This window comes from Gadus chalcogrammus, chromosome 20 (genome assembly GCF_026213295.1).
Source record: "Gadus chalcogrammus isolate NIFS_2021 chromosome 20, NIFS_Gcha_1.0, whole genome shotgun sequence".
In the NCBI taxonomy this organism is placed as follows: domain Eukaryota; kingdom Metazoa; phylum Chordata; class Actinopteri; order Gadiformes; family Gadidae; genus Gadus; species Gadus chalcogrammus.
The window spans coordinates 5,197,491-5,205,599 of record NC_079431.1 but is presented as its reverse complement, the minus strand read 5'-3'; positions in this window follow the sequence as shown (position 1 = coordinate 5,205,599).

Here is an 8,109-nt window from a genome sequence, read left to right as displayed (position 1 = left end):
AGATGAGTGAAATGTCCCCACTAGGCATAGTCTATGACAGCAGACAGAGGTTGACAAAGCAGGACAAAATATGAGAGTAGAATTCCTTCTCACTAGTCTGGTGTGTGGGCATGTATTTGACCCAAGAGGTAGAACATTTATTAAAAGAATAAAATATTATGCAGTGTTTACATTAAATTGACTGATTTACTTTTTGTATCAAATTGCAGATGACTACATGTGAACCTGACACGCCCTGTGTGAGCTCCCAGTCTGTGCTCATGTCAGAGCCACAATGGGATGAAGCTGCCTGGTTAGAGGACACTGGTCAACAGGTAATTCATGTCCATCACTTAATGTTTTCCTCTAGTGTCTTCTAGTTACCTTTGATGTCTTCTGTTGTCTATTTAAGCAGGTAAATGAAAGAATGCCGATAATTATGAGGGGAATCTATTATACCTATCAGGTCGGCCAACAGTTTTCTGTAATGCTTGTCTACGGCTAATGATTAAGGTATATGTTGGGACACATCTAACCTTGTGAGTAATTTTCACGGGGCAAAATGTCACTGTAATCTGGGACACTTCACGACGTCCCCACAATGCCACCTTTTATGGTTTTGTTTCAGTGTTATGTTATGTAAGTGTTTGATAACCGAGAACGTACAGGGTGGTGAAATGTCCCCAACTCAGCAGGGTTTATTCAAGATGTGTGAAAGTCCCCACTACGCATAGTCTATTTGACAGCAGAGAGAGGTTGACAAAGCAGGACAAAATAGGACGCTAGAATTCTTTCTCACTAGTCTGCTGTGTTGGCATGTAATTTGATCCAAGAGACATGTCTTTTAGAAAATGTCTTAAAATAATATAATATTATGCAGTGTTTACATGAAATTGACTGATTTACTTTTTGTATCAAATTGCAGATGACTACATGTGAACCTGACACGCACTGTGTGAGCTTCCCAGCCTGTGCTCATGTCAGAGCCAAAGTGGGATGAAGCTGCCTGGTTAGAGGACACTGGTCACCAGGTAATTCATATCCATCACCTAATAATTACCTCTAGTGTCTTATAGTCACCTTTGACATCTGCTCTTGTTTTCTTTAAGCAGGTAAATTAATTAATTTGATAATTATAAGGGGAATCTATTATGCATCAGGTCTGCCAACTGTTTTCTCTAATGCTTGTATAAGGCTAATGATTAAGGGATATGTAGGACACATCTAAACCTTGATGAGTAATTTTCCCGGGGCAAAATGTCGCTGTAGTCTGGGACATTCACGACGTCCCCACAATGCACCTTTTATGGTTTGGTTGATAACGGAGAACGTACAGGTGTGTGAAATGTCCCCACTCAGCAGGGTTTATTCAAGATGAGTGAAATGTCCCCACTAGGCATAGTCTATTTGACAGCAGACAGAGGTTGACAAAGCAGGACAAAATATGAGAGTAGAATTCCTTCTCACTAGTCTGGTGTGTGGGCATGTATTTGACCCAAGAGGTAGAACATTTATTAAAAGAATAAAATATTATGCAGTGTTTACATTAAATTGACTGATTTACTTTTTGTATCAAATTGCAGATGACTACATGTGAACCTGGACACGCCCTGTGTGAGCTCCCAGTCTGTGCTCATGGTCAGAGCCACAATGGGATGAAGCTGCCTGGTTAGAGGACACTGGTCAACAGGTAATTCATGTCCATCACTTAATGTTTCCTCTAGTGTCTTCTAGTTACCTTTGATGTCTTCTGTTTGTCTACTTAAGCAGGTAAATGAAAAGAATCCGATAATTATGAGGGGAATCTATTATACATCAGGTCTGCCAAACAGTTTCTGTAATGCTTGTATAAGGCTAATGATTAAGGGATATGTTGGACACATCTAACCTTGTTGAGTATTTTCCCGGGGCATAAATGTCACTGTAATCTGGGACATTCACGACGTCCCCACAAATGCACCTTTTATGGTTTGGTTGATAACGGAGAACGTACAGGTGTGTGAAATGTCCCCACTCAGCAGGGTTTATTCAAGATGAGTGAAATGTCCCACTAGGCATAGTCTATTTGACAGCAGACAGAGGTTGACAAAGCAGGACAAAATATGAGAGTAGAATTCCTTCTCACAGTCTGGTGTGTGGGCATGTATTTGACCCAAGAGGTAGAACATTTATTAAAAGAATAAAATATTATGCAGTGTTTACATTAAATTGATCATGATTTACTTTTTGTATCAAATTGCAGATGACTACATGGTGAACCTGACACGCCCTGTGTGAGCTCCCAGTCTGTGCTCATGTCAGAGCCACAATGGGATGAAGCTGCCTGGTTAGAGGACACTGGTCAAACAGGTAATTCATGTCCATCACTTAATGTTTTCCTCTAGTGTCTTCTAGTTACCTTTGATGTCTTCTGTTGTCTACTTTAAGCAGGTAAATGAAAAGAATCCGATAATTATGAGGGGAATCTATTATACATCAGGTCTGCCAAACAGTTTTCTGTAATGCTTGTATAAGGCTAATGATTAAGGGATATGTTGGACACATCTAAACCTTGTTGAGTAATTTTCCCGGGGCAAAATGTCACTGTAATCTGGGACATTCACGACCGTCCCCACAATGCACCTTTTATGGTTTTGTTTCAGTGTTATGTTATGTTAAGTGTTTGATAACCGAGAACGTACAGGTGTGTGAAATGTCCCCACTCAGCAGGGTTTATTCAAGATGTGTGAAATGTCCCCACTACGCATAGTCTATTTGACAGCAGAGAGAGGTTGACAAAGCAGGACAAAATATGACGCTAGAATTCTTTCTCACTAGTCTGCTGTGTTGGCATGTATTTGATCCAAGAGACATGTCTTTTAGAAAATGTCTTAAAATAATATAATATTATGCAGTGTTTACATGAAATTGACTGATTTACTTTTTGTATCAAATTGCAGATGACTACATGTGAACCTGACACGCACTGTGTGAGCTCCCAGCCTGTGCTCATGTCAGAGCCAAAGTGGGATGAAGCTGCCTGGTTAGAGGACACTGGTCACCAGGTAATTCATATCCATCACCTAATAATTACCTCTAGTGTCTTATAGTCACCTTTGACATCTGCTCTTGTTTTCTTTAAGCAGGTAAATTAATTAAATTTGATAATTATAAGGGGAATCTATTATGCATCAGGTCTGCCAAACTGTTTTCTCTAATGCTTGTATAAGGCTAATGATTAAGGGATATGTAGGACACATCTAAACCTGATGAGTAATTTTCCCGGGGCAAATGTCGCTGTAGTCTGGGACATTCACGACGTCCCCACAATGCACCTTTTATGTTTGGTTGATAACGGAGAACGTACAGGTGTGTGAAATGTCCCCACTCAGCAGGGTTTATTCAAGATGAGTGAAATGTCCCCACTAGGCATAGTCTATTTGACAGCAGACAGAGGTTGACAAAGCAGGACAAAATATGACAGTAGAATTCCTTCTCAGGCAACTAATGGTGTGTGGGCATGTAATTGACCCAAGAGACTTGCAGCATTGTTTTGTGTTTGATTTTGGTCTGCATTGTTATAGCAAATTTGACGTATCTTTTTAAAAATATTATATATTAATGAATTTCATACAATCATCAGAAGAGGAGAACTGTTGGAGGCACGGAGGGGGAATAAAATCCCAGCAAAACAGAGACGCAAACTGCCACCAGCAGAAGATGGAGCATCTTTTCCAGTCTGTGCTGTGAGCCATGTTCTTCCAAAGGTGAATCTTTACACTTTTTGATTTATATATTGGAGTAAATTCTTGACAAATGTTGTAGAGTACAAATTTGAGGTTATATAAGTCAAAATGAAACATTTTTATGAGGGAGTGTCAATCTTCCAGCTCTCTAGTCTGGTTGTACGTCAGCAGATACTTCTATAGGATTTGCCAGGTGGCATTAGGGTGAACAGACTGTGACTGGGGTAGATAGTATCTTTGGGCGTTGTGCAGACACCTCACTTTGCTGATGCTCAGTAGATGCTGATTCACTCTTAGTTTGGACAACAAACACAATGGGCCCTATTTTAACGGTCCTGAAACGCAAGTGGGAAGCGCAAAGCGCAAGTAGCTATGTGGGCAGTTCTACGGCGCTATCGCTATTTTACAGGCGGATAAATGACACTTGCGTCGCGGCGCAAGTGTCAAAAGGGTTGGTCTGAAGCAGCCTAGTTACCCGTAGGTGTGGTTTGGGCGTAACGTCCAACAAACCAATGAGAGTGCCAGCTCCCATCCCCTTTAAGAGCCATGAGCGCATTTGAATCGGACGAGTTGATATTTTGACAGCGCGTCTGCAGTCTCCGATGAGACAGATCCACATGAATTTCAAACTGCAAATGGCTCAGTTTATTGCCAAATAATATGGCCTAATTCACACATGGAATAAGGGGTTTTCTTCCACAACTTCAGAAATGCTGAGTCCTCAAATAAATTTCGGCAAAGAAAACGTATATGATATAACATATGTTATGCGGTAACTGTGGTTCTATTTAATGATGTACGCAATACATTATAAACTTTGTTTCTTATCAGTATTGTATGCTATCCTATATGCATGTGTCCCCGCGGTAATAGACATTGCCATTGATTGTATTATGCGTTACGTGTTTAGTTTGCGTGTGTTTTAAACAGAGCACACACGCGCCCCCGCATTCATTCATTCTTTTTAACACTCACTCGCGGTAAAACAATGTTATTCACGATCAAATACTCATCAATCCTAAAAGTTATGGGCATGTAGGCCTACAATATGTCAAGAAAATATGTGTTTGCTGTACGGTGTTTGCAGATGCATTGATTTAAAAGTACAACTTATTACCGCTGCATCAGCTGTTCTTTCCCAAATAATTTACCAAGAATGTGCGGCTAGGTAGATGGGAGAAGCAAAGTGTATGCGCGAGGTGCACAAGCAATCCGTATGCATCGCATGCGCATGTATGCATGCGCCCTTAAAGATCCCATGCCATGCTATTTATGGATGCTTTAATATAGGTATTAGTGGGCCACAAACACAGTATTCAAAGACGTCCCCGAAATTTCAGCCGTGGTGCAGAGTTACAGCCACTCCGAACCAGTCGCTACATTGAGCTTCCCCCAAACGCGCTGTTTTCGGTGGGCGTGTCAAGGCAGGTCAAGGAGGGGGGTGGGGGTGTGCCCTGAGCAGCTTGTAGCCACAGTACAATGCGCTCTGGTTACGGTGGGCGTGTCAAGGCAGGTCAAGGAGGGGGTGGGGGTGTGGCCCTGATCAGCTTGTAGCCACAGTACCATGCGCTCTGTTTACGGTGGATGTATCGCAATGGCTCGTTGAAACCCATATTATACATAGATATCTATATATAATATAATATAATATAATATATAAATGTATATTATCACCTGGCCCTGAGCAGCCCACGGTACCATGCGCTCTGTTTACGGTGGATGTATCGCAATGGCTCTTAGAAACCCATATTATGCATAGATATCTATATCATATAATCTATAATATATATTATCACCTGGCCGTGAGCAGCTGTAGCCACGGTACCATGCGCTCTGTTTACGGTAGATGTATCGCAATGGCTCTTAGAAACCCATTGTATACATCGATATCTATATCATAATATATATTATCACGGCCAAAAGCTGTGTGAGCCTCCAGACGATAGGCTATTATGAATCTCAAACGACCGCGTCTTCTGAATTGGGGGGAAAGGAACTTTGGCTTTGACTCCCTGAAGTAGGCATGAACCACAACATGGAGGAGAAAGGGATTGTTGACCGCGGTCGTCTCCCGCCGGAGCCTCGCTGCCGATGGACCACCGCTTCAGGAGGCGGTGATTAGCGCTGACCGCTGCCGAGGCGGCGGGAAGCAGGGCTCAAGCGGGATACATTCGCGGCCAACAATCCCCTTCTCCTCCATGTCGTCGGTTCATGTACTTCAGGGATTCAAAGCCAAAGTTCCTTTCCCCCAATTCATTCTCAACCATGGCTGAGATAACCCCCACTACGAGTCTCGTTGTAGAAATACCAGAGACGAGAGTCCGACGTGTAATGCGCCATCACACCAACAGCAGAACGGTTATCCAAATAACAAGGAAGTGTACAACACTTGCGTTACAGTCCTGGGGCTCTACATCTAAATAATATCATAATATACATAGATATCTATATCAAATAATACATATTATCACGGCCAAAAGCTGTGTGCACCTCCAGACGATATAATGAATCGCAAAGGACTTCGTCGGGTTCTCCGACGTCTCTGGTTCTTCCACTTCCACATCAATCTGTAGTAGACAGAACGCGCGCTGCCTGCGGCCTGCTGCCGGCGCAAGGCACCACCGCCCGGCTGCCCGCTGCCGGGCGGTGGTGCCTCGCGGCAACCGGCGGCAGGCAGCATGTCGCAGTTCATGTACTTCGATGTCGTTCTGCCATTGCATTCAAAATTCTGTAACTAGCCTGTTACTACGAACTAAGCAACTACAATACACGTATTAGCATTTAGCACTAGCTCAATCACGACTCCTTCAGAATTCTTGTGGGTGGTTACGAACCAACCAAGTGGGCAGGGCCATGAATTATAGTTTGACAACGCTACGTCACAGTGTCGCCTTATCCATATTGGCTCATTTCTTCTGCCTTTTTCCTTTCATTGCCTATTGCATTCAGCAGACAAACTGCATAGATTTCAAACTTACCACAGCTCACAAACTTATTCAGACCTATGTTATTTAACAAACAACAGGAAAAATGTGATTTTAATGGCATGGGCTCTTTAAAATAGCATCTGAACAACGCGCCACTGACTTTAAACCAGGTATTTCCTGGTCAGTAGCGCAATGGCATTCAGAAACGGCAAAATACCGTTGGCGCCAGAACCCTGCCTCCTCCTTCTGCCGAACCGCCCCTTGGGGCGCATGATCAATCCCTAATTTACCGGCGAGTGGCGGTGGGGTGGAAAAGAACGCTCTGCGCCAGTTGTAAACTAGCAGCGACACATGCGCCAGTGACTAAGTCACTTGCGCCGGATGCAAGATAGGGCCCCATGTGATCTAGAAAATACAATGTTATGTCATAATATTAGTCTCATGTTGTTCAATGTAGGTTCAATTTGTTAAACATCTTGTGCGCTATATAATAATTGCAAACTTATTTTCTGCTGCTTTTATAGTGGATCTAACAGGATGTAGATATCTCTTGACTTAAGACTGAAGTTTTCCTGTATATTCTTTTGAAGGCTGCAGGAATCGGTCCTGTTTCTTTTCTTTGTAAACTGACTCGATTGCAGCTTTTCTGCACCACCCGCCTGGTCTCGTCTGCTTTCTAGGTGAGGCGTAGTTCCTCTTGCGTGTTTCAACTAACCTATTTGTTTGTCCCTGTGATGACGTTAATTTTCATGGCTACTTGGATGCATGTTAATGCAGGAGTCAACCAACAGACTGAGAGTGGAACACTCCAATCAATCATTTTTTTATAGCACCTTTCATACAGTTAGTGCAGTTCAAAGTGCTTCACAGATGGCTGAGAAAGCAGATAATAGGACATATATTAATTGAAGATGAAAGAAAGATTGCAGACAAAGGAATTATGACAAGAAAATTATAATGTTAAATAAGAAAAAGAAAGCTGCCATAATATCGAAGACATAATGCTACTGTTGCTAAAAAACAAAAATAAGGAATTAATATTATAGTCTCTAAATGAAAGTGTGTGGCATGTAATACAATAAAAAGTTTTTAGTTGACACTTTACAATAAGGTGTACTAATGAGCAGATCACTGAGGATTGTTGATGCAGGACATGAAACTTATAGGAACTGTATCTCCTTCCTGATACTTTCATGTAAACATCTGTTTTTCTACTCATTTACAGGAAAGGCTCCACTCAAAAGGGAACCATGGCAGCCAGCAGAGATAAAGGCCGTCGAGAGGCACATAAAGGCTTTAATACATGCTTGCACTGTGCCAAAATGTCTAACTAAACTAAATCTGTAGGTGGCGAAGAAGTTAAAGCTGCGTCACGCTTTGAACTAAACACTTTTTCCATCTAGTGTCGACTGGGTTTTTGGATTGTCGGTGCCATTAAAGTAGCATTAATAATCGTCGTAATAATCCTAACGATTATT